The sequence below is a fragment of the Diceros bicornis genome, chromosome 15 (genome assembly GCF_020826845.1).
Source record: "Diceros bicornis minor isolate mBicDic1 chromosome 15, mDicBic1.mat.cur, whole genome shotgun sequence".
NCBI classification, from domain to species: Eukaryota; Metazoa; Chordata; class Mammalia; order Perissodactyla; family Rhinocerotidae; genus Diceros; species Diceros bicornis.
In genome coordinates, this window is record NC_080754.1 from 50,314,047 (window position 1) to 50,340,132 (window position 26,086).

The window sequence follows — 26,086 nt, forward strand, 5'->3', positions numbered from 1 at the left end:
GGGGTTAGGATTTCAACATGTGAATTTTGGGGGGACACAAACATTCAGACCATAGCAAGACCCTTCTCAATGTGGCAGTCATATGGTTTTCAGCCTCATTTCCAGTCTCCCCAGTGTACATACACACATCCTCTCTCCTTCTCTCCCTCCCTCCCTCTCTCTTTTCTCTGCAGGGATTCCCGGTGCCAGAGCATGCCTTGTGCTCTCCTGCTTTGGGGCTCTTTGAATAGGACGCCCTTCTTCCCTTGTCCACTCACACGCGGAAACACCCTATACCTCCCTGGAGTTCTCCCTGACCACCCGTTCTCCCTGCATGCTGCATCACTTCTGCCCTGCTCCCTGTTTGTGCAGCACTTTTCTGCACAGCTCCTTTAGTGCACAGTATACTTTTGTGTGGGGCCACATAGGCTGCCCTTCCATGAGTTTGCCAGTTTTTTGAGGACACCGTCTGTCTTATTCATCCTTGAATCCTCAGTGCCTAGCAGAGTGCACAGCAGAGAGTAGGTGTTCAGTAGACATTGGAATTAAGGAAGAAAATTCAAATAAGCGATCTCATTAATAGATGCAGACCAACCCCGGTAATGGCAGCAGAGAATTTAAGCACAAACAGATCATTGGACTTGGCAATAGAAGTGTGTAAACAGAACTCTAATAAGTGCTGTCTTTGTCTTCTTAAGCTGTCTTCGGCAGTGAGGTGTTTTTATAAACGTGGAGAACCTCAGATGAGCATATGTGTCAAAGCTCTTTTGTGTAGGACTGACCTGAGTCTTGTCATCATCTTGACAGTACTTTTCTGGGTCAGTGTTCAGGAGACAAAAAGTTTTTAGAGCAATTCAAAGAATGTGTAATAAAAGCTTGCTATTTTGTTTTATTTGCTGCTATATTGTTTTTGTCTGTTTTTTATTTGAGAAGCTAATGAGAGACATGCTGTTAGAAAACCAGAGGCAAGCTGGTTGGTTTATTGATGTGCTAACTGAATGAATTCAGTTGTATGAGTAATCCAGGAAGCCTATACATTAAGGAAAAATTCATCCCTACCACCTCCCTGGTGGTGTGAGCTTGTGAACCGGGCCTGTTTCTCAGCAGTTGGTAAACTGATCATCCTGTTTCTCTCTGTCACCCATCTCATCAGTTTACAGGTCCACATATCCTCCTTTCAGTCCATACAAAGAGAAGAGGCAGGTGCGCTCAAGAACACAAAGGTTCAGTTTGTTCTTGAGGCTGACAATCATAATAGGTTTCTTAAATAATTTTTTCCTTTCTTTTTTTAAACCAAGTTAATTCTCGTATTATCTGGATTTCATTAGATTATCAGAGAAAAATATTCCCTTTTCACAAATGAGGATTGAGGCACAATGTACTTGCTGCTTCATAGGAGGCATCTGCCCTTAACTTGTATCAACCTGCCTTGTTTATACCTGTCCCCCCACATACACACCACACTATGAACATTAAACACCATGAACATGAACACCATACCATGAACATTAAAAAGAGAAAACCTGTCCTTCTTTTTATTTTCTGGGCATGTTGACATCTAAATGAGTTATATGCAAATATACTTTAGACTCCTTTTCTGGTTCATAAATCCATCACATTTTCTCTTAGGTTAATATTATGCTTGGGAGGTTTTTCTTGGGTGCTGCATTTTGTACAGCCAGCTCTTGCAATGTGAGAGAAGCATCAGCCACTTGGGGGCAACCAGGTATTTAATGAAAAAACTAAAGGAATTGCCAAGGGAAAGTAATTTGATCTGAAGAAAAACAGGGAAGTTCTTCACTGAGTGTTCACTCAGTGCAGATAGACCATTTCAACATAACCAATCCGGAAAGTAGGTCTGTGTTGAACCCAGATGACCATATCCTAAGGAAGGAAATTCACCAGACAGCCTGTTTTACTGTACAGAGTCAGTAAAACCCCAACCAGGTTCCTGTTTGTTCCTGGGGGACTTCTGCACAGGCACGCAGCCTTGGGAATCTCAGAGAGAGGCTAGCAGTGGAAAAGCAGAATGAACAGTGAATGGCAAGAGAATTCAACTGTAAGCTTCCCCAGGGCCCAGACCACATTTTCTCATTCTCTGTTGTGTGCTGGGTGCTTAGCACTCTGCTAGAGACATGCACTCAATAAATATTTGTTTAATGAATAGCTAGATGGATGAATTGAATGAATGTACAAGGAACTAACAAAGAATGGGTGGACAGAGGCTGGAAGTTTTAAAGTGATGATGTAGTTAGTTAGCATGAGACATAACTACATGGCATTGCATGTATTGTAAGATGTAGTTGCTTGGCTAGAACGTTTACATGAGAGATGAGAATTGGTCAAGAAATTCCCATGTTACTTATTCTCATTGAAATTTTGTCAGGCTGAGATATTGTGTTATATATATATATATTATATATATAATACATATAGTAGACTTGTTCATTTGCATTTTGAGTATTTAATCAAACAACACAGAAGCTTGAACAATGTGAATGCTCAAATTACAATTTTTATGGTACCATCCAGTGTAAATTTATGATTATAATGTTGCTTTGAGGCATAGGAGATTCTGAAATGCCTTTTGAATTCTCAAATAATATTCAATTATGTTAAATATTTTTAGAGTTCTTAATTCTTTATCCTATTCTAGTTCCTTGAGAATTGGAGGCTCAAGTAACTGCTTAGTTTACTCAGTTGCTTTATTAACCCCTAACTCTGGAAGACAGGATTCTATGATGAAGGATCTGGGCAGACAAAACCCTGAGATGGAGGATCTGGGCAGACAAGACAGTGTGATGAAGGATCTGGTCAGACGAGAGCCTGGGCTGGAGGGTCTGGGCAGACAGGATGGTGGGATGGAGGATCCGGACAGACAGGACTCTGGGATAGAGGACTGGTCTGACCAGCCATTTCCAGATGGGCTCAGTAGTGGCTGCTCCTTGGTTCTAGCTTCTTGAATCTTTTCTTCAGCTTTGTAGCTTTAGAAATCCACTTTCATGAATTCAGCCAGGGATGAATGAACCCTATGCGTTTGCTAGAAATCAAACTCACTGGGAACTGATGAGAACCAGGATACTATTTTATTTATTATGAGAAATTATTGTTTCCAAGTAGTCTGGATAGTTTATTGGTGGCTAAAATATTCTTCTGTTAGGAAAATAAGCTGTGAAACCACATTATGGTCACAAGGCTCTTTGGAGAGTACAAAGCAGAATGAAGGGAGTCTGATGCTCTTGATTCTAAAGCACCATTTCTTCCGTGGGAGTTCAATCCTGGAAGCATTTGTTGAGGGTCTGTTGGATGTAGAGGAAAGGGAGGCAATGGTTGCTGAACGCTTCCTATGCAGCTAGCACGTGCTTGTGGCTTGTAATCTCACTGAATGGGTAATCACTGCGGAGAGTGTAGGGCTGAAAGAAGCAGCCTCTGCCCTTAAGGACGTTCTAGACCTGTGCTGTCCAGTCTGTTATGGACACACGTGGCTATGGAACACTGTTAAATGTGACCAGTCCAAGCTGAAATGTGCTCTAAGTGAAAATACACACTGGATTTCTAAGACTGAGTACAAAAGAAATGTAAACTCTCTGATTAATAATTTTTATATGGATCACACGTTGAAATTACATAGTATTTGGCTAAATTAGATTAAACAAAATGTCATTAAATTATTTTCACTTGTTTCTTTTTACTTTTTAAGTAAAAAGAATCTTTTAAGAAGATTTTTTTTTTTTTTTTGGTGAGGAAGATCAGCCCTGAGCTAACATCCATGCCAAGCCTCCTCTCTTTTTTTTTTGTTTTTTTCTGTTTGCTGAGGAAGACTGGCTCTGGGCTAACATCTGTGCCTATCCTCCTCCACTTTACATGGGACGCTGCCACAGCATGGCCCAACAAGCAGTGCGTCGGTGCACGCCCAGGATCCGAACCCCGGCCGCCAGCAGCGGAGCGCGCGCGCCCAACCGCCACGCCACGGGGCTGGACTAGGAGATTTTAAATTACACATGTGGCTCTTGTTTATGACTCACACTGTAATTTCTACTGGACAATGCTGTTATACAGGTAAGGCATATGCATGAATTGCTAGAATCTCATGATGAGCATTTAAATTGGGGTAAACTTTATGAAGGATAATTTGGCAATACGTCACGATAATAAAGTCTGGATCTTTACGTAAGTTATTGTAGTATTAGACACAGAATGCTGAGCTTAGAATAGGCACGCCTACCATTGTGTTCAACTTTTCCTTATGAGTCCCTCTAAAATATGTATGTCAACAGCTGTCTACTGATTAACTATTATGCCAGGCACTGTGTGAGGCATTCTGAGTCCAATACAAAGGTAAATCATGGAGAGTTCCGGATTGAAATATTAGATGATTCTCTCTAAGGGGGGAGATGCTATAGGTACCCAATAGCTATGACACTGGACACAACTCAATAGACATCTTAAGAGGTGAGAATGCAGAGCTTTGGCAGTTCCAGAGGAGTGTGGTCAGTCTTTGGCTTGGAGTCTGTGATTGAGCTGGAGCCTGAAGGATGATAAGATGTGCGTGGGCAGAGACTGGGCAGGTGGGAGGGTGGCCCAGATGGAGGGAACAGCAAGAGCAAAAGGTCAGAGATGAGGCAGGAGGGGTCTTGTAGGAGGAAGGGCGGATCCACATGCCTGGGACATGATGTGTGTGCAGGGGAGGGGTCGAGGACTGGACTTCAACAGCAGAAGGTCAGGCTAGGGAATCTGGACTTCTTCCTGTAGGACTTCAATGCCGGTGAGAATGTGGTGCCCTAAAACGGTTTCTCAAATACCCATATAGCAGTCTTTCTAAAATTCTGAATGCCTGGAAGAATGCTAGCTTTTTTTTTTTGAGAGTGAAGTGACAAGGCTTAAATTAAATGTTTTTAGTGTAATTTTTATGCTTAAATGTTTTTGAAAGAAATTCTCTTGAAATAATTGCATTGAGTCTAGCTTCTTCAGATCCTCCTAACGTTTTTTTTTTTTTTTATAATTTTATTTATTTTTTCCCCCAAAGCCCCAGTAGATAGTTGTATGTCATAGCTGCACATCCTTCTAGTTGCTGTATGTGGGACGCGGCCTCAGCATGGCCGGAGAAGCGGTGCCTGGGTGCGCGCCTGGGATCCGAACCTGGGTCGCCAGCAGCGGAGCGCGCACACTTAACCGCTAAGCCACGGGGCTGGCCCAGATCCTCCTAATGTGGTATTTGTTCTGTTCCGAGTAGCAACATGTTTTCTTTAGGAGTGGGAAATAGAAGACAAAAAGGGATGTGCTCAGAGACAAGAGAATAAATTTTTCTCTCATAGCCAATTTGTCGTGATGAAAAATCACACCAACTCTTCATGTCTTATATTTCCCATTCCATGAAAATAAAGAACACTTCTATAAAACTTATTTTTCAGGACATTAGGGCAAATAATGCCCTTGAGTCTTAGAAAGACCAAATTGGTAGACAGATTATCCAAACACAGAGAGTTATAGGGGCCAGAAGTGCTGGAAATGCTGGAGAGTGTACAGTTAGGGGGGTGGCCTTGGGAGACAGACAACTGGGTTCCAATCCCAGCTCCACCATCCCCCACTTCTGCTATCCCCAGATCAACGATTTTACTCCAGTCCTTTGACTCTACTACCTTTTTGCTTTCCATCAATGACCTGTGCATTTTAACGTTCCCTCTGTACTCGCCTTATATTCTGTCGTCCATTGCTGTGTCGCCTCTCTCTCCTCCCTCTATCTTAGTCTCCTGCAAAACCCAACCCTGGTTAAAATCAAGGTTATACAGGCATAACTCTGCACTTTCCTCCAAACAGCTGAGCATACCTGGAACACACACACACACACACACACACACACACACACACACACACAGAGCTCTGATGACATTAAATTGGTCACTCCACCCCCTCCACTGACACTCAACGCTTTCTGGCAACCCTACCACATTCCCTAGTAAATTCATTCTCTCACTCTCCCACGTGACTATTTCATACCTTTGCCTCTTTCTTCAAACCTCCAGCGTCCCCTCCGGTCTCTCCCTCAGCTAATGATCTTGCTGCTTATTTCACTAGGAAACTAGAAGCAGTCAGAAGAGAAGCACCTCATCTCCCCACTACCAAATCCTTCTGCATTCACCCATAATTCTGTCCTCCCAACCCCACTCTTTGCCGTGGATGAACTGTGTGTGCTCATTTCGGGTGTGGTCCACCTCACCCCCAACCCACCAGATCCTCTGCTCTTGCCTGTTCAGAGCTCTGCTTCTACAGTATCCTCTCACCAGCTTCACCAAAGTTCCTCTTTTTACTGGATCATTCTTATTATTCAAACGTTCTATATCTCCGTTCTTTACAAATTCCTGCCTTAATCCTTTGTCTCCCACCAGCTTTGCTCCACCTATCTGTTCCTCTTTAAAGCAAAACTCTTTGAATAAGTTGTCTGTTCTCACTGTTTCCAATTCCTTACCTTATACTCTCCTCCCCCCGCTAGCCAACATTTTATTATGAACATTTTCAAACATACGGAAAAGTTGAAAGAACTTTAAAGTGAACACCCATATAACCACAACCTAGACTCTACAATTAATGTTCTATTTGCTTTAACACATATCTTACCATCTATCCATCCTTCTATCCTTTCATCAACCGGTTTTACGTTTTGGATACATTTTAAACTACATTAACAAGCATCAGTACACTCTCTCCTAAACACTTCAGTGTGCCTATTATTAATTAGAGTTCAGTATTTGTTTATGCTTCTTTTCTCTTTTGAAGTAACGTTTATATACACTGAAATGCATGAGTCTTAAGTGAATCATTCAGAGTTCTGACAAAAGCATATACCACCTCTGCAATCCAACCCTTATTAAGGTATGGACCGTGACGATCGCCACTGCAAGTTCCCTCATGCTCCTTCCCAAGCAACCCACAGCCCGCTCTCCCATCTGCCAGAGGCAACCACTGTTTTGATTTTTCCTCACCATATATTATTTTTGCCTATTCTAGAAGATTATCAAAATTGAATCACACAGTATGTACACTTTTGTGTAAGTTCTTTGACTCAGCATAGTGTTTTTGAGATTCATCCATATTGTGTGTGTTAGTAATTCATGCCTTTCTGTTGCTAAGTATTATTCCAGTGTTTCACTACACAACAGTTTATTCATTCCCATTGGTGGATACCTAGGCTCTTCCTAGTTTGGGGCTATTATGAATAAACTTGCCATGAGCAAACACGAAAGTCTTTTTGTCGGTGTGTCTTTTCTCTTCTCTAGGCTAAATACTTAGGAGTGAAATTATTGGGTCATAGGGTCGGTGTATGTTTAGTTTTATAAGAAACTGCTAGAACTTTTTCTAAAATGGTTGTATTGTCTTACACTCTGACCAACAGTATATGAGAGTTCTGGTTGCTCTACATCCTTGACAGCATTTGGTTTTGTTAGTCTTTTTAATGTTTATCCATTCTAATGGGTATATAGTGATATCTCATTGTGCTTTTTATTTAAATTTCTCTGATGAATATTAACATCAAGCACTTTTTCATGTGCTTATTACTAGTTTATCTTCCTCTGTGAAGTGTCTGGTCAAATCTTTTGCTCTTTCTATTGAGTTGTAGGCAGTCATGATATATCCTAGCTGTCAGTCCTTTGTTAGATATATGATTTGCATATATTTTCTCCCAGGCTATGATTTATGTATTTATTTTCTTAACGGTGTTTTTTGATGAGCAGAAATTGTTAACTTTGGTTAAGTCTAATTTGTTTTCCTTTTATGTTTATTGCTTTCTGTTTCATATCTGAAAGCTTTATAGTTTTAGCTTTTACATTTAGGTTTATGATCTATCTCAAATTAATTTTTGTGTATGGTGTGAGGTTGGGGTCAAGATTTATTTATTCTTTAGCCATATAGATATTTAGTTGTTTTAGCATCAATTGTTATAAAGCCTTTTCTTTCTCTATTGAATTTCTCTGTCAACTTGAGAAAATTCAAATGATCATACGTGTGGGTCTGTTTCTAAGCTGTCTATTCTGTCTCATTGATCTTTTTGTTGACCCCATGCCAGTATCAGACTGTCTTGATTACTGCAGACTTACTAGTCAAAGTCTTAAAGTCAGGCAGTGTAAGTCTTCCAGCTTTGGTCTTATTTTCTTGTGATTGCTTTGGCTCTTCTAGGTTATTTGCATTTCTACACACATTTTAGAATCAGCTTGTCAATTTCTACAAAAAAAGCCCAGTGAGATGGTAGTGATTGGGATTATTGAATCTATAGATCAGTTGGTAGAGAACCAATATCTTAACACGATTTCATCTTTTAATCTATAAACATGGTATATCCACTTTTTTAGGTCTTTAATTTCTCTCAGCAATGTCTAGTAGTCACATTCTCATTTGAGCCCACTCCATTTAGGTTTTTGTGCCCCAAATTCCCCTAAACCACTTTTGTCTAGGTCAGCAGTGACCTGCATGTTGCGGTATCCAATGATCAGTTCAGTCTTCCTCTTTCTTCATCTCTCAGCTGCCTTTGATATAACTGATCACTCTATCCTTGAAGCATTTTATTCACCTGGTTCTGCCTCACCGTGCTTTCTTGGTTTTCCTTCCATCTCCCTGGCAGCTCTTTTTTGGCCTCCTTTGCTGAATCCTTCTCTTATTTCTGAAATTTAGATGTTAGAGGGCCCTGAGCCTCAGGCTTCTGTCCTTTATCCATTGTCAGTCAGTCTCATGGTGTAAATATGTTATTTAAAGCCAACTACATGTGTGGTGAACATGATGTAATCTATGTAGAAATAGAAGTATAATTATGTACACCTGAAATTTATACAATGTTATAAACCAATGTTACCACAATAAAAAAAAGTTACTAAAAAATAAAATAAATAAAGCCAACTACAATGTTTAAAGCTATCTGACTCCCAATTTTATATCTCAGTCCTAAATCCAGACTTATATATCCAAACCCCAGACTTATATCCAACTTCCTACTGATCCTCATTTGAGTATCTAAAAGGTATCTCAAACTTAACCCATCCAAAATGGAACTCTCGATTTGCCCCTGAAACATACTGTTCCTCCTTACTCTCCACCACCCACCGTGTTCCCCAGCTCAGGAAATGGACCTTTCTCCCCACTGCTCATCACCAATCTTAGAGTTTTCCTTGACATCTCTTTTTCTTTTACACCCCACATCACAACTCACATAGAAAATCCTCTTGGCTCTATCTTCAAAATATGTCTTAGATCTATCTACTTCTTAGCTGTCACTCCTGTCCAAGCCATCATCATCTCCCACCTGGTTTACTGCAGTATTCTCCTAAGTAATCTGCTTTCTCTCAGTCTGTTCTTTAGCTGTACAACTGGAGTAATCTTTTAAGATGTCACAGCCTTTTGCTCCCCTGATTAAAACCTTTCAGGGCCTTTCTGTTGTGTTTAGGGAAGAAAACCTGTGCAATGGTGTACAAAGCCTTCCATGGTCAGACCTCCCTGCTTGCTCTCTGACTTCTTCCTCTTCTGCTGCTCTTTTTTTCACAATACCGAGCACGCGGGCCTTTTGGTTCTTCTTGAACACTTCAAGCTCGTTTTGGCCTCAGGGCCTTTGAAATTTCTTTCTTTTGCCTGGAATCTTTTTCCCAGAAAATTACATGGCTTGTTACATTCCTTCATTCAGCTCTCTGCTTAAGTGTCATCTCCCCAGAGAGGCCTTTTCTGACCACCCTATCTAAGGGGTGTGCCCCCCACCCCATCCCTCTCCAGTACCTTACTCTGCTTCGGTTTTCTTCCCTGCACTTAGCATTATCTGCTTTGGTATTTGTTTGTTTCATTTGTTGATAGTCTGTCTCACCTAATAGAATACAAGCTGCCCACGGATAGGGCCTTTCTGCTTTGAATCATTAGTGCTGTTAACAATGCCTGTCACATAGTAGCTGCGCAGTAAATGTATGTTGACTGAATGACCGTGGGCAAGTCAACCTTGCTGGCCCCGTTTTCTTCATCTGAGAAATGGCAAAAATAATGGTATCTACCTCCTAGGGCAGATGGGAATGTCAAATAAGATATTGGGTATAATAAGATATTGTGGCGATAGTGTTGGCTGTTGTTACTGTAATTACTATTAAATAATATAAATGATTTCACTCTCTTATAATCAATCCACATAGACATGAATTCTGTGTAAGGTAGAAGTTGTCTGTTACATGCTTTTTACAATGGTCGATTTCAGAGGTATAACTTGTGACCCCCAGTTGTTGATAACTTAGTTGGAGGAAATAGATGTAAGTACATGAAAAGTGAAATGCCATAGAATATTTAAATAACCCATCCAGACAACAATAGACATGTCATCAGGCATAATTAGTCATGGAATACATTTGCTGCTGCTGATTGTTCTAGGTGTGAGTAATAAAAGCGATTTTTTTAAACCAGGGTGGTCTGAGAAGGCTTTGTGGAGGACATGGGTTTGGGCTGCCCCTTGAAATGCTGGAGAGGGTTTTAATCCTTTACTGGCCATGAGGGGGAAGGGCATCGCAGGTGAGGCAGTGGCGCACACCCAAAGGGGAGGACAGACTAGGGGGTTTGAAGATGGAATAAACCAGTTTGGCTGGAAGGAGAGGGCTTTTGAGGAAGCAGTTTGAGAGCAGTGCAAAGAAAACAGGGAAGGCACCAAAGCAAGTGGCTTCAGGCTGCAGGAACTGCCAGGGCGACAGGAAGCCCTTCCTTCCTTAGATTGGGCAAGCAAGGAAGGAAGTGCTTCTGGGTGGTGAGGAAAGAAGCTAATATATCACGGGCTTGTTGCTGCCAAGTTCAGTCCCTTCTCCCGCTGCAGTGCAGGCAGCCAGGTGTTACCCTCTGCTGATCACATGATGGATGGGCGTGCCGAGTGCATGTATCCACGCGTCCACCACGAGGCAGCAGCAGGAGGGCCCCACCTTCTGTTCCGGGGCCCAGAAACCAATTTTGAACTTTCTTTTTTACCCATAAGAATTCTCACTCTAGTTTTTAGGTGGCTGTGACTAGAAGGCGAGTGACAATTTTCACTATGGCTCCTTATTAAAATAAGAAAGAAAGAAAAGAATAGAGAAACTTAGAAATTAAAGGCCAATCTATAAATATAATAATTTACATATTAACTTGCATATTAAGAAATACTCAACTTGTTTTTCAGAAGAGCACATCACGTCAGTCATATAAAGCCACATTCTCGTTATCGTTGTGAAAGGAAAGCATGCATTACGTGAGAGGGGGCCAAAGTAATCTGTGAACTGAGAAGCTTATAAACAAAGAAAAAGATAGGTTATCTAGCCAACCATGAGATAAAATTTGCTTTAATGATATAATTTTGAGTAAATTTTAAGTAACCTAAAAGAGTGTCAGTGTGCACACCTTAAGTTTTTTTGTTATTACTAAGTTACAAAATGTTGTTATCTTTGGAGGGTTAGATTAGATTTCAGAGCAATTTGTAATAATTATGAAAATGACCCTGTAAGAATAAGAGAAGCAAAATAAAACAAAACAAAATAAAATAAAATATAGATATGAGCCATAACAGATGTTTCAGAATAGGGAAAAGACAATAAGCGACATTGTCACTAACACAGCCCTGGCAACACGCGTCACACATTAAATCATGAACGCCAGTTGGTGGGCACAGCGAGGCGAGAACAGAGAGCGCCTTGTTCCAGCGTGTCTATCTAATTTCAAACTAGTTGCTTAAGTACAAGCTTCTGTTCTGGTTATAGCCAAAGGAAAATTAAACAGTTGAAATATTGTAAATCTTGTCATTCACCCTGGATCACCAATCAGAACTAAATAGGACAGCTTTGAGCAAAGAATCCAAGCAAATCGTTAGCGCTCCCTGCAGATGGAAGCCTGAAGAACAGCAGGACCCACTCGTTAGGCTCTGCACTCCCTATGCCTTCCTCCCGGATCAGGTTCTAGCGAATATGATAACAGGGATGGGCTCTTCATTGCACTCGTCTATGCTCATGACTACGGCTCCGTAGAGTCCGGTGGCAGATGCCACATTCCACCCCTGGGACTGGCCCGGGGAGCCGTGTCTTCTTGGGCTGCGGCTTCTCTGAGGTTTCAGGCAGGTTGGGGTTGCCTCCCTTTTCCTCCTCTGGGTCTGTGTGATGAGCTAACGAGCAGATACATGTGAAAGCGCTTTGTTGACACAAATGAAGGGGTTACTACTTTTATTATTTTAGGGTGTGGAGTTGGTGGAGGAAAGAACATAAGTCAGAAGTCCTGCATTTGAATCCTGGATCATCTCATACGAGGTCCTCCCTTTTCTGAATGCTTTTTCTAAGTATCTTCCTGTGGTTTTTTCTTTTCCCCTTAAATCAGATGTTCCTTACTTTTGTGTATGTGTGCCACGAGACCTCTTTGGCATCCTAGTGAAGCTAATGAATCCCTTTTCAGAGTAATGTTTAATGCATAAAGCTAAATGCATAAATTTAAATGCATAAAATTAGAATGCTTAGGATTACAAAGGAAACCAATTATACTGATATAGTTATCAATATACCGCCAAAAATGTAATATTGTAATACATGTCCTTTATTAATGCATTACATACCAAGAGCTAGTGGCAGGTCTAATAACTACTGTAATTCTGAAGTAGCAGTGAGTGGACATCATACTTTGAGATATTTGCAACTGTTATGTGATATGAAGATATCTTTGATTTCTACTTGTGACAAGTCATAGGTATGGCTAATTCTACTGTGGATTGTTGCCTACATTTGCGATTGAAGGAAATGGTAAATTTTTGTTAGAGGTTAGTAAAAATTAAAATGAAACTTTTCCTCACCCATGTCCTGAATTCTGTCTGAGATGCTCAGAAACCCCTTGCCTTGGACTGCACTCTTTCCTCTTATGCTGTGTGCTCTTCAGGGGCAAACTCACTGCACCTGCTGCTGCCCTCCAGCTGCAATTTGCCTGTGCGTGCAATGACTCCTAGATATGTACCTCCTGTCCTAACAGGGCACTGGAGCGCCAGATCTGTGTCTCCTGCAGCCCGCTGCACATCCACCCTTGATGGCCCACAGGACCTCACACTCAGCCTCCAAAAGCCACCTCCTTGGCCTGGCCATCCCACCTCCCCTCCTCCAGCCTGCTCTTCCTCCTGTGTTCCCAGCTCTGAGGATGGCACTAACAGCCTCTGCATGGCTCTGGCCCCAAACCTAGCTTGAGCAAGGGAACTAGTGAGCACCGCTGCTGCCAGGATTACCACCTCAGCCTCCTTGATGATGTTCGTGACAGTGTAAAGTTGTACGTTTTAAAGCACTGGTCTGCCCTTCCCTTCACCTGGAATGTCTTCTAAATTTCTACTCACCCTACAAGGCTTGGTTCCCCCTTATTTATCTTTCCAACATGCACAGCTAGTTGCTTTCTGGTTTAAAATTTTGGTGGCGCCTCTTTGACTCCATGACGTGACATCAGAAGACTCCTGCCTCCCTCGCAGTGTTTTCTTCTGCTGGTCCCCTAGCCTCACCAAGCTTCCTTGGTCCCTCCAATGGCCTTCTCTCCATTTCCCCCTTTGCCTTGGCAGGCCCAGTGAGGGCCCTCTGCCTGGGGATCCCTTACCTGCCATGTCGCCTTCAGGTCTCAGTTCTGTGGCTGCTTTGCTGAAAAGCCTTTCCCAGCCTGTGTCACCATGGGGACTGCTCACAGAGCAGTTCTTGTGCAACTATCTCCCCATCCCTTTCATTTGACCAGAGTCTGGCAGGGTTTCACAAGTGGCGTGCACTTGGAGGACAGAATTATTAAAGTACATGGTCAGAAGCATTGACTTCAGAGCCAAATGGCTTGGGTTCTAATCCCAGCTCCACCAGAGCTGTTTGATCTTGGCAACATACATACCCCTTAGGTGCCTCAGTTCGCTCATCTGTAAAACTAGTGTAATAATAGAGGTGTGAGATTTAAATGAGTTGATGCTTGTAAAGCACTTCAGAACCATGCCTAGCTTATAGTGAGAGCTTAAATATTAGCTAGTATTCTTAGTTTTAGCTTCAGTAGTGTGGCTTGGGCTCATTTAAAAGTCACATCCTACTATACTTTTATTTTTGCTGGAGTTTTATTAGACTGTAGTGTAATTTGAAACCCAATATTTAACTTCAGCTCCATTGAGGTTGATATGGGATGTTGATTTTAGCAGAAATAATTTATATGAGACAAAAGGAAATACTTTTTAACAGAAAGGTAGGAAAAATCCTGGGGATACAGCCTTTTAACAGAATGATGGAGACATCGTCCCACCGGTAGTTATATAGTTGAATTGGGGATTTATCCGTATTTCTTCCATTTCAAAGATGACATTGACCTCACAGGAATTTTCCTTGCAGCTCTTTGGGTAAAGGAGAGATCAATATTATTTATCAGAGGATTTCTCTGAGAATGCAAATCATCATATAAGTTTGCAAACCAGATCTACATCAAAGAGATGGTTTCGAATGTAATTACTTTATTTTTGCATAAGTATTTTCATATCCTCTAGAAATATTTTGCTCTTGTGGGAAAAAAACTTTTCAGGATCCTTACCACAAATTGTATGTGACATTAATGTGCCCTTATAACTGATCCTTCTCTTCCTTTTTGTTTTTCTTCCAGCATCCAAGTACATCATAATACTTCCCCTGAGGTTTCCAGCCTTTTCTTGGTTTTGCCACCAGGTGGCGCACTGACTCCTTTGTAAGGCACGGGCCGCATGCCTTGAGGCTAGTTTTCTCACTGAGGTAGGTGACTGGCTTGCCTCCCTCATTCTAAAGTGACCCCGTGAGAAACTGTGGAGCCCTGACCTGAGAGTGGGTGGGGGAGGCAGGCGGGGCGAGTGGTAGACCTGAGGGAGTCTCCAGGTTTTTCATGCCTGATCTTGTTGAGCTAATATGCTAATGGCTTATTTTTCATCGGTTTTGAGTAACTTGAATTTTACAAGAAATACACGTAAATCTATTCTGCAACAAGTAAATCAAGTTTTCCTTGGACTATTTGGTCTGATCTTATGGTTTAGAAGAAACAATAAAGTGAGGTAACCTTGACCATTATGTTAATTAGGTCTTATTTAAATAAAATAGAAATCATGGAGGCAAACCATTAGAATTAAAACTGTTCTTGGAGTTGAAAACTAGGGGAAAGTTGTGTATACTGTGAACACATTATGTTGAGTAGCAGAGCATGGATTCTTATTCTTTCTTAAGCAATATGCTGCAACATTATTGACTGTTTTCAGATAAAAATGCCTTAAGGAAATTATCAAATACATTTTTTTAGAATGAAAAATAAATTTAAAGTTCTAACTTTGAAACCATAGTGAATGATATTAAGTTCCATTTTAAACTATAAAAAAACTACAAAAAATATTTATCTTATAAATATAACCTAAACGTAGATGGTGAAACTGAATTATGAGTGATTTTCAGATTTACAGACACCAAGTCAGAATCAGAAGTTAGAAGGTGCTTTGATAAATTTTCCCCGTGAACTTCATTAATTTTTAGACTTTAGTGGTGAGTGAGAGGCTTATTTAATGCTATGCCCCTGCCAAAAAATCGGAAAATAGTGATAGTATGGGACTTTGCTTCTCAGAAACAATAACTTCACGTGTCCCTCTTACGCAATGTGAAATCACAGTGCTACATGTCCACCACTGGCACCCAACTCCAACAACAATATAAAACTCATTTTATGGCCCAATGGAGGGCAGACTGTATGCCTCTTAAAATGAATGATTCACTTTAATACAGTGTCTGGGGGAGAGAAGGGAGTGAGAGTTCTTCTAGGGGAGAAAGGGGAGTACGAGTTCTGTTTGTTTAAGTTTGTGTTATAGTTTTCTTGGGCAGCAGTACAAAAGTGAAGCCTGAAGCGTTAGCTCATTCTGTACATGAGTTTTATTTCTCACAGCAGCCTAGTGTCTATTTAACATACGGGGAGTGGTTTCAAGTTCATTACCACAGCTTATAGGCTAAAGTGCTTTGTGGGCTTGGCTGTGACTTAAATTGCCTTTAGGGAGTCGGCCAAAAACGGGGTTGGGAACAGACTGCTTTCCCTGTGTCTGTGGATTCTCAGGGTGGTCAGATTTTTCCCCTCTCCCTCTCGGCTATCAGCTGCTTTGGAGACTAGTTTCATTGTGAGAATTCTTTCTTTAAAGCAAAATGGAGCGACTGCTTTCACAGGGGTGCCAGGTTAGTAAATAACATTTTGAACTTGCTGCTGCATGTGTCACATTTTCTCTCTGTGCTCAGGGGCAATGATGTGACAGTTAGCATTGCATTTGTGCTGTTGCTGCGTTCTTTTAGAAAATAATGCTAGTTCGTTGATCCTGCCGAGGTTTGGGGGTTATGATTCTTCTTATAATATATGCATTGTTTGACAATATTAAACGCAAGTGGAAGCCAAGAAGAAATAACATATATGTGTTGGATTTGCAGTTACAGGTTTGGACTTGCTTGTAAGCATTTTCAGTTCCTTTTTTAGAATTACTTTCTTTGTGTCCACCCATTAAATCTTCTAGGCATAAGTCTGATTTTATACACAGGTGATTTTGGGTTTTTTGGACATTAGGCAGCCGTGTGTTGCCCCCGCTAGCGGTGTTGTCGCTCACACACTCATGCATGCTCGTCTCATGCATGGTTTTACCTTGGGCCTACTCCTTATAGTTACAATGAACCAGAATATCATTTTCATTTTCTCTTCGAAAAGTCTGGCATTTTTCTAGAATGCCTCATAAAATACCTGCATAGCAGTTTATGTGGGCAGAATGTACAGGTGGATCAAGCTGGACTGAATCCCTTCCTTAGTTGTCACTGTTTTTATTCTCAAGTGATTCCTCAAAATCTGAGATCACTCTAGGAGTAAATATGACTGTAAAAATGGAGTGTGGCTTATAAAAGATAAAAGTATTGCTAATAGTAATAAGATGAAATTGTCAATAAAATTAAGTACCAAGAGAATATCTTCCTTAATTTCATCAACTTAAAGATCTAGAGAGCAATTTTACTTTTGTTAATTTGTCACCAAAGCAATTCGGCACGAAGTAGTTCCATAAGAACAGTAGTTCAATTTGATGATGTTTTAATGTTTGCAGCACTTTATGAAATATTCTTGCTTTTATGTTACTTTAAGGACGCTTCACTTCAAGGGAATGTACTAGTGTTTTAAAATATGCTAATATGCTTATGTCGTTGCCATTTTATTCTCTTCTTTTTCCCGCTTGGAAATACAGTGTTTCAGAAAGGGTCTGTTCTCTCATGTTCTCCTCTGTTTAAAAAAATAAAATTGAAGGGAAAGGGAGACAGAAATAGGTACTTAAAAAACAATCTTTGAGGCGATTTGCTAAACTTTAAGGATCCCAGTTTCCATCTCTAGGGCTGAGGCTGGAGTTGTGCAGTTATGGCTGCCTGCCAGTCAGGCTTACCAACTTGACCCCTGCGTACCCCCAGACGCAATTGTACAGCTGTATTACCGCCCCCGCCTTTAACAGCAGATCCACTAGGCCATTTGAGCTTACCAGGAAAAATCAAAGGTGGCTATGACTTGCTTATTTACGCTATTACTGCATATATGTGCTATTATCAATTATTAAATGCTGTTAATTTAAATTTTAAAGGAAGACTTGTCAATCTGATTGTAGCTGCCCAATGATTTTAAAGAACAATGTTAAGACATTTTACTCATTGATTACTTGTTTGTGTTTAATTGGCATGGATAAAAGTCTTAAAAAGCCCACATAAAGCTCATTTATGTCTGGTAGATCTTAGTTTCGGTGTTCCCAAGTGCTTCACAGCCTCTTCTTCAAGAGATGATAATAAAACAAAATAGCATTGATTAGAAACTGAAATAAACAATGTGGCCAAGGATAGAATAAGAGGGGAAACTCCCTAAAAACCAGATTTTAGGGTTTTCCCAAAGAATATTCATTAAAATAAGTTTCTACCAAAACTGGGGAGAAAAAAAAAGACTGTATAGTAGTGTTCAAAATCTGTCATTTTGGGATAAATCTTATTTCTGATTCTAGGTTTGGAACATGTAGCACTGCAATTCTGATTCTCATCTTGCTGGACTGGTCTAGTTTTGTTACATCTCTGCCTTTTGGCTAAAACCATGTAGAGACAGGCATTTTTCTCGTTCCGTACCATCTAATTTTAAGCTTTGAGCTGATTAATTTTTATCCAACATGCTTTCTTGTTGATATTGCAAGTATCTAGATGTCTCTTAAATCTTACATGGCTTATGAACCTAGCTGATGATCTAGGAGCATGTGATTCTTATTTTCCTTTAAAGTGAATCTGAGTTTTGAAGTTGAAAACAGATTCTTAGGCAAACTATTTCAACGTGAATTGGCCCACACCGGAAACATTGGGAAAATTAAATGGCAGTAGAAGATAAGGACTCTGAGGGAAGAAATGAATAACTAGGAGTAATTGTGATATTAAAAGTGGGTTTTCTGACTGCTGAACCTTGAAAATTTTTCACCTATCCACCAGTTCCATTCACACCCCAGAGCATTCGTTCCCGTTCATAGTCTTGATCTTCACGGTGCCTGTTTCGGGAGGTGTCAGCTCTTGATCTGCAGTTTCTGGCCTTTGTAGATTCATGTAATGGCTACAGTGAACAGTGCCACCCCTGTCTTTTTCAGGCCTACCCCCCGCCCCGCCCCCGCTTCTTCCTGCCATTAACCCTGCTCACTGAAGGTGCCAACGTGCATGGGTCTTGTGATTACATATCAAAAGGTGGGGACAGAAAGCAGGGTAGACTATGATGTCACCCATCCCAGGAGTTTACTATTTCAGTAATAACAGTAAATACTAACTTCCCAAAGGGATTGCAAAGGCTGAGCTGATCTGACCAAGGACCTCCCCAGTCCCATCTTTCCTTCTGAAGAACCCAATTTAAGTTTGACTTTCTGGCATTTCTGGGGGTGATGGTAACAGTAGTCATGGCAGGAGTAGTAGAGGTGGTAGAAAGAGTAATAATAATACCCAATACTCAGAAAACGTTTCCTAAGGGCAGTCCCTGTACTAAGCCTCTTATTTTATCCTCACAACAAGCCTAAAAGGTCAATTGTCTTTATTATCCCCATTTTGCAGTTGAGGAAACTGTCCCAGGAAGGTTAGGTAATTTGTCCCAAGTTGTAGCAGCCAGTAAGCAGCAGGATCACTATTGTGCCTCAGAGAGGTGCTGTGGTGGGAAATTGATATGAGAAGTTGACGTTCTTGGGCAATATAATCCAATATTTGTTATGAATGAGAAGCAACCATGTAAATACTGATGTCTGTGCTGCTCTTCATACTCAAAGATGCTTCTGTTGACCCACTGTCAACCAACCGACTGTCAACACTGTCAACCTTTGTGTTCTTTTTCTATTGGGTGGGGGGTGAGCTTGTGCTGTGCTTTTTTTTTTTTAAAGATTTTTTTATTTATTTTATTTTTTCCCCCCAAAGCCCCAGTGGGTAGTTGTATGTCGTAGCTGCACATCCTTCTAGTTGCTGTATGTGGGACTCGGCCTCAGGATGAACGGAGAAGTGGTGCCTCGATGCGCACCTGGGATCCGAACCCGGGCCACCAGCATCGCAGCGCGCGCACTTAACCACAAAGCCACAGGGCCTGCCCTGTGCTGTGCTTTCTCACCCGTTCTGCTGGTGACCAATGGCAAGAACCTGATGACGAATGGCAGGATGTAGAGGTTGCCTGTGGTCAGTAAACGAGACCAGTGGTGACCAGTACACGTAGAAAATAAGCCCAGAGCATTGAAAACTGTCTGTTGACTACGTAAGCTCATCTTGGAACTTTTGAGACTTTTTAAGGCTAAGATAATAAAATCACTAAGGGTAAGAACTTGTACCTTCTGGTTGTTTAGCTTTAATTTGGCCTGTGTGAGTGTCCTCTTTATTCCTGCCTAGTGTGATTTCCTGCTGATAATCAAAGCTCTGGGTATTTCGTCAGGCCTAAAGGCTTTCTGAGACTTAGTGGAAAGCCAAGAATATGAGACATGTATTTCCTTTAAAAACATAAATGTGCATTTGAAAATGTTGGGTAAATAACTTACTCTAGATTTGGCCAAAACTTAAACACGTGACAAATAAGTTTGGAATCTTTAACAATATATAAAAGTATAGCCCATAGATTAAGGATCTAAGTTAAAAAAAAAAAAAAGGAAAGAAAAAAATCAGTATAAATTCTGGTCTTTGGTTGGGGAAGCACTTTCTCTTCCTAAAACTAATGGAGGAAATCACACAAGGAATAAGGCAATAGATTGGGATTTTCCAGGTAGGAATGTAAAAACTTTAAGTACAGAAATACTCACTGAAGCATTATTTTTCATGAAACATTGGAAATAATCAAAACATATAGTAGTAGAAGAAAATTACATGATGGACCATTATGTAACTATTACAACTTTATTTATGAAAAATTGTAATAGGAGAAATGGTGATGATAGATCTTTAAGTTAAAACACTGGATATCAGGGCCAGCCCTTGTGGTGTAATGGTTAAGTTCAGCACGCTCTGCTTTGGTGGCCCAGGTTTGGTTCCCAGGCATGGATCTACACCACCTGTCTGTCAGTGGCCATGCTGTGGCGGTGGCTCACATACAAAAAGAGGAAGATTGGCAACAGATGTTAGCTCAGGGCGAAACTTCCTCAGCAAAAAAACAACAACAAAAAACACTGGGTATCAAACTATTTGTACATCATATATTTGCCCGTGTTTAAAATATATCTATCTCTGTGTGTTATATTTAGGGAGACAGCAGAAAGGACAGTCACCTTAAGTTAATATGAGTTTAGGAATTATTTTGAAGATGGAAATTTCTGGTAGTTTATATTTTCTTCTTATACTTTTCTGCATATTAATATTTTTAAACATGATTACTTTATATGTATTTGAAAAAAAAACTACTCATGGAGAGAAAAAAAATAAGAACAACATATACCAAAATTTAATGGCAGGTTAACATCACCTGCAATCTATTTAAGGTGGTGGCTCTAAGAATGATTTTAATTTCCTCAAATAGTTTGTAAATTTAAGATTTCCCTTAAGAAGAATTTATTATTTTTATTTTTAAAAATTTGTATTTATTTATTTATTTTTGTGAGGAAGATTAGCCCTGAGCTAATCTGTGCCCATCTTCCTCTACTTTATATGGGACGCCGCCACAGCATGGCTTGACACGCGGTGCATCGGTGCGTGCCTGGGATCTGAACCCACGAACCCCTGGCCATGAAGTGGAGTGCACGCACTTAACCGCTATGCCACCAGGCTGGCTCCTATTATTTTTATAATGAAAATTAAAATAGATTAGGTTAGAGTTGAGACAACATCAATTTTTATAAAGGGGAGATTAGTTTTACTTTGAAGAACAATTATTTTGCTGTGTTTATGCATTACTTTAGGAAACTGCCTTTTGATTTTTACGCATTAGGTTTAAAATTTTAGTCAGACGTTATAGCTCATCAAATTATAAGGTAGATAATTTATTTAATAAGGGATGTGGGAGGAAGTTCACTTAAATACTTGAAACATCAATCCAGAAGAGACACTTTAATGGATTTCAGTGTGTCTTAGTGACGCTTCCTTGGTCTAAGAGCAGTTGATGACTTTTACAAAGAGACAAGTCAACATACTGAGACAATTCTTAGAAGAGATGATTCCACTGGAATAATGAAGATGGAAGAGAATTTTAGAGTGGTTGACTTCATTCTTCTCCCTCCTCATTTTATGGATGAAGCCCAGAATGATTGAGTCCCCAAGGCCACAAAGTTCTAGTAGACTCAATTGGAGCCTTTTGAGGTCTTTTGACTCTTCCATTGCTACCATTTCTAATATTCCATTCTGTCCGTTTAAAAACATTTTAGTAACGATGAGTGAAATTTTGTTTCCATTTTTCCTGGGTTGGTAAAAATCAAAAACTAATACTATTCAGCTCTTACCTAATGACATTTGAGAAAGAGGCAGAAGGCCCTTTACTGCTTCCAAGGAAAACATACCAACTTCACAGCCATGGTCTTTATTCTCATCATTGTTGTTTGAACATTTTGTTCTTGGGTACAGGATTATTTAATGCACGTCTGGAAGATAGCAGCCACGTGGACTAGATATCACTTGATATCTACCCCTGGAAATTATTTTTTAACAGCTTTATTGATACAATATAATTTACATATCACAAAGTTAACCTCTTTAAAGTGTACAATTCAATGGCTTTTAGTGTATTTACAGAGTCGTGTAACCATCACCATAATGTAATTTTAGAACATTTTCATCATGCATAAGAGAAACCTTTCCCCACTCTACCTTCCCCCCCCGTCTTTTCCTACCCCAGCCCTAGGCAACCACTATTTTATTTTCTGTTTCTCTAGATTTGCCAATTCTGAACATTTCATATGAATACAATCATACATTAGGGAGAAAGCTGGAAATTTTTTTTTTGCTGAGGAAGATTCGCCCTAAGCTAACATCTGCTGCCAATCTTCCTCTATTTTGTATGTGGATCGCCACCACAGCATGGCTGCCAATGAGTGGTATAGGTCCGCGCCTGGGAACCAAACCTGGGCTGCTGAAGTGGAGCTCACTGAACTTAACCATTAGGCCATGGGGACAGCCCCTGGAAACTTTAATTTGCTGCTCAAAGACCACTTAGATGAATATGACCTGGTTACTGTGCGGGCCCTTTCTTCTCAACAGTGTCCTAAAGTGTAAGATTAAGACCAAATGAACTCAGTGTTGTCACTTATTTATTAGATTAAGTGGATTATTTTTGTTTTCTGGAATCTTTGTATTCAATATTCAAATAAAAATATTCAATATTTAAATTAAAAGTCTATATGGGAGTACATACCCATTAATATGAGCTCGTTGTAGGCTATGTTGCAAAATTGTTAGGTTAGACTGCTGCTTATTAGTTGGGACCTTGAGCAAACTACTTGACTTCTCTGACTCGATTTCCTTGTCTATAAAATGGGGATTATAATATCAGTCCTTATCTTAGAGGGTTCTTGTGAGAATTAAATGAAATAATGTATACAAAAGGCCTACCACAATGCCTGATGCTTAAGAAGTGTTAAGTGATGTTAGCTATTGTTACTAGTGTCATTTGTAATAAACTGTAGAATATTATTTTATTTCATTTTTTATGACTTTATCCATGCCCTACTAAGGATTTGAGTTGGCTTGCAAGAATATTTGCCTACCATTGAATACACATATACACACACACACTCAATATAACAATAAAACAAAAGCAGGGATGATCAAGTTAGTAGAAAGATAATATCAGAGGAAAGTATAATAATATTAGTAATGATAGTCAACCCTTATATAGCAGGTTTTCCATGGACATTTCTTTAGCGTCTTTCATAGTGAGCTAAGGGAATCTTGTCATATCAGAAATGAGCAGAGACAATCAAATGAGAGCCCCAGGCTGGGAGGGACCTTTGATGATCTCTACTCCACCTTCATACCCCATGTGTGAGACATTGGCACAGATGACAGCTTGGTCTGGTGTTGGAACTCACAGTGAGAAGCTGAGTTCACCATCTCACTATATGTATAGCTGATATTTATTAGGCACTCACCATGAGCTAAGCTAGAATAAGAACCCAAACTGACTCCAAAACTATATAATTATGATGTAAACTTGCCTACTCAACCAGTTTTCTTGTTAATAGTTCTATTTTTTAGAATGTTCTTAGACATATTAAACTGAAATGTACACTCTTGCAGATATTGTCCTGCCCTTGATTCTCATAGTACCTTCTACATGGAGAAGCGAACACCTGATCAGATAGTTCCACAGATATCTGAAAACAATTATCATGGCCCTCACCCTGACTTGCTCTCTTGCTCAAACATGCAAGGTTATTTTTTACTGTTCTTTAGATTACATAGTCCAACATACTGTAACTGTTGCTTTTTTCTGAAATGTGCTTTCTTTCAAGTATACTCAGTGAACTCCTGTCTGGTCTTCAAGATTCCTTTCCCATGTACCTTTCCGGCAGTAACCTTCCCCAGCCCCCAGATTGAGCACTTTCTCCTCTGAGCTCCCACTGCACTTCTCCTCACACTCTGAGAATTAGCTACTAAAAGCCTGTCTCCTCCCCTGGACTGTGAGCCCTTGACAGAGCTGTTGACCTTTATGCTCCTAAACCCCGTCCCAGCACCTGACATGTAGTAACTGCTCAATACGGTGGAAGAGAGAATTTTTTTTTTTTTTTTGGTGAAGAAGATTGACCCTGAGCTAACATCTGTTGCCAATCTTCTTTTTGCTTGAGGAAGATTGTCCCTGAGCTAACATCTGGGAATTCTTTTGCAATGGAAGAGAGAATTTTGACCTTACTTCATATGGATTCCTAACTATGTCTGATTTTATAGAGGTATCAATTATAAGAAATGTCTTTGGACAAAAGATTTGTAGGTAAACCCAGACTAACAGAGGGCTGAGGCAGATGACTGAAAAGTAATAGCCTATGGCTTATCTTGGACCAAAAGTAGCGTCATCTGGGGAGTAAGACTGTGAAGGCCTTTCAGTCAGTTACTGTGCCATTCATTTCACCTGGTAAAAGGATCCACTAATTGCCTGATGTAAGCAAAGTGCTTGTTTGTGGGGCGAGGCTGATACCCACTACTTTTGCTCGGAGAGATTTAGATAAAATGATTGTAGGTGAATCATGATGTAGTTGAATCACAAAGTTCACAGTAACCTTAATACCAGTGTTCAAATAAATGTTGATAAGAAGATACAGTCCAGGGCCGGCCCCGTGGCTTAGCGGTTAAGTGCGTGCGCTCCGCTGCTGGCGGCCCGGGTTTGGATCCTGGGCGCACACTGATGCACTGCTTCTCCGGCCATGCTGAGGCCGCGTCCCACATACAGCAACTAGAAGGATGTGCAGCTATGACATACAACTATGTACTGGGGCTTTGGGGGGGAAAATAAATAAATAAATAAAATTAAAAAAGAAAAAAAAGAAGATACACTCCAAAGTTATGCTTCTGTTTTAATCTGAGATCTTAGCCGTTTTTCATGGATATGGGTAAAGATTTTTCCTTAAAGCATGGATGGAGTGTTAATTTAAGAACAAGTGTGTCACTAGGGCAACAGGGAGCTGGCCTACACTGAAGGAAAGAATGTGGATCTCACCAAGGGTTTCCTGTAATTCATCAAACTGGTCCACGTCTTAAATGGACTCATTAGGACTCAACTGGAACATTCTACCTGGAGTAGGTCAGGCACTGGTGGTGTTTTCTGAGAGTTTCAGTACTTACAAAGTGCCTACTCTGAGGGCTAGATTCATGCTTCTTCACATCACAAATTTCCAGGATCTGGGAGACACTGCCTCTTGCCACCTGAGTTTGAATTTGCCAGTTGTCTCTATCCAAATTGAGTCTTTGCCTCCCATGTGAGTTGTTACAATACCAGACACCCCAGTGAATCCATCTTATTCTCCTTTCCCCTTTTTCCAGTTTTGTGGTAGCTTTTCCCTAGACAGTGGAGCCTATGCTGGTGGAGGCCTAGGGGGCCACTTCTACTCCGAGTGGTCCCCAGAGGTCTGGCCTAGGTCTGGAGGAGGAAGAGTCAGGTGTGGAATTCTAGAGTTGAAGTGGACACAGGGTGCAGCCTCTGAGACCAAGAAGGAGGCTTTTCTGGAGATGCCGACAGGGAGCCATCCAGGCGCTGAAGGCACACTTCCTGTTTTAGGAAGCTTTCCATTTCCCAGGGCTCTTTCACTCTTAGAGAGCTCAAAGTGTTAGAACGTTCTCCATTATGCTGAAGTGACACGGGCCTCTCTAGAATATCCATCCTTGTGTTCCAGCTCTATTCCTGGAACCACAGAGGAAACACCTACTACACCCATAGGTCTTGATATGTTTGAAAGGCCTCTCATTTTTGTTCAGCCTAAAAACTCGATTCTTTCAGTCTTTTCCTGTAATATCATGTTTTTCAGACTTCTCCAACTTGGCCCTATTCTCTGACTATCCATAGTTTGCCTTTGTTGTTCTGTGGCCCGCAGACTGAGCACAGCACTCCAAGTGTAGTTTGACTAGCAAGCTGGGATTATTGACTGCTTTTCTGGATACTGCTCCTCTGGCAATGTATCCCAAGAGTGCATCCACTCTTA

General features: G+C 40.6%; 1 protein-coding gene across 3 annotated transcripts in view; it reads left to right on the forward strand.

Annotated features, from left to right (window-relative positions):
• The window catches only part of PLD1 (phospholipase D1), a 202,927-nt gene that overhangs the window by 23,008 nt on the left and 153,833 nt on the right, over nt 1-26,086 (forward strand). For 2 of the 3 annotated variants that reach the window (XM_058556351.1, XM_058556349.1), the window contains exon 1: nt 16,018-16,154. The gene's annotated coding sequence lies outside the window, so the exon portion shown is untranslated. Of the gene's footprint in view, nt 1-14,583; nt 14,709-16,017; nt 16,155-26,086 lie in introns of those variants that run through there. The other variant, XM_058556350.1, reaches the window with a different exon arrangement.